The sequence below is a fragment of the Gossypium raimondii genome, chromosome 1 (assembly GCF_025698545.1).
Source record: "Gossypium raimondii isolate GPD5lz chromosome 1, ASM2569854v1, whole genome shotgun sequence".
Lineage (NCBI taxonomy): Eukaryota > Viridiplantae > Streptophyta > Magnoliopsida > Malvales > Malvaceae > Gossypium > Gossypium raimondii.
In genome coordinates, this window is record NC_068565.1 from 28,351,353 (window position 1) to 28,352,249 (window position 897).

The 897-nt window shown below is 39.5% G+C and overlaps 1 non-coding gene across 1 annotated transcript; it reads left to right on the forward strand.

Annotated features, from left to right (window-relative positions):
• The first annotated feature begins 418 nt into the window (after window positions 1-418).
• On the forward strand, window positions 419-525 carry LOC128032621 (small nucleolar RNA R71). Its single transcript, XR_008188868.1, has one exon. It is a non-coding gene; the product is annotated as a small nucleolar RNA R71 (small nucleolar RNA).
• Window positions 526-897: the final 372 nt, after the last annotated feature.

Consider the following 897-nt stretch of genomic DNA (forward strand, 5'->3'; position numbering starts at 1 on the left):
TACCTCAATTTTGGTTTTGGTTACCCATGTAATAGACGAATTTTCGTTCAATGGACATTCTTCAAACAAATATCCTACGTCATAATAGACATAGGCTTCATTTTCAAATTGATTCGGTGGTTGTGCTGCAAAACTATTAAACCCATTAGTGGTAAAATTTTTAAGCATTGAGGATATTGAGGATACCTGAGATGCGAGTGAAGTAAGAGCGTCTACTTCATGTATTCCAACAACTCATCTACTTAACGCTGCTTTATTGATTGGCCATTGATAATTGTTGTTGGAAATCCTCTCAATGATTTCACAAGCCACATTATAAGACTTAGAAAGGAAAGCACCATTAGCAAAAGCATCCACTACCATCCTCCTGTGTGCATTGAGACCATTATAAAATGTCTCAAGTTGGATGCAATGTGAGATTCCGTGATGAGGGCACTTCCGTAATAATTCTTTGTACGTTTCTCATGCCTCATAAAAGGACTCATTATTCATTTGTTAGAAAACAGTGATCTCGTTCCTCAACTTAACATTCTTGCTAGGTGCAAAATACTTCATGAGGAATCTTTGTGCTAACTCTTGCCCTATGGTAATTGAATTTGGTGGCAATGAGTTCAACCAGGCTCGAGCTCTATCCCTTAGCAATTATGGGAACAGCTTCAATCATAATGCATCTTCGGGTACTCCAGCTAACTTGAAAGAATCGCTCACCTCCATAAACAGTCTTAAGTGAATATGAGGATCTTTGGTAGGCATTCCACTGAATTGGCCCACTGTCTAAAGCATCTGGAACATGACTGGCTTCAGCTCGAACTGTTGTGCCTCGATTTTGGGTCTCCTAATACCCGAATTAAGATCATGAAACACTGGCATGGCATACTGTCTTAGAGCTCTATCCCT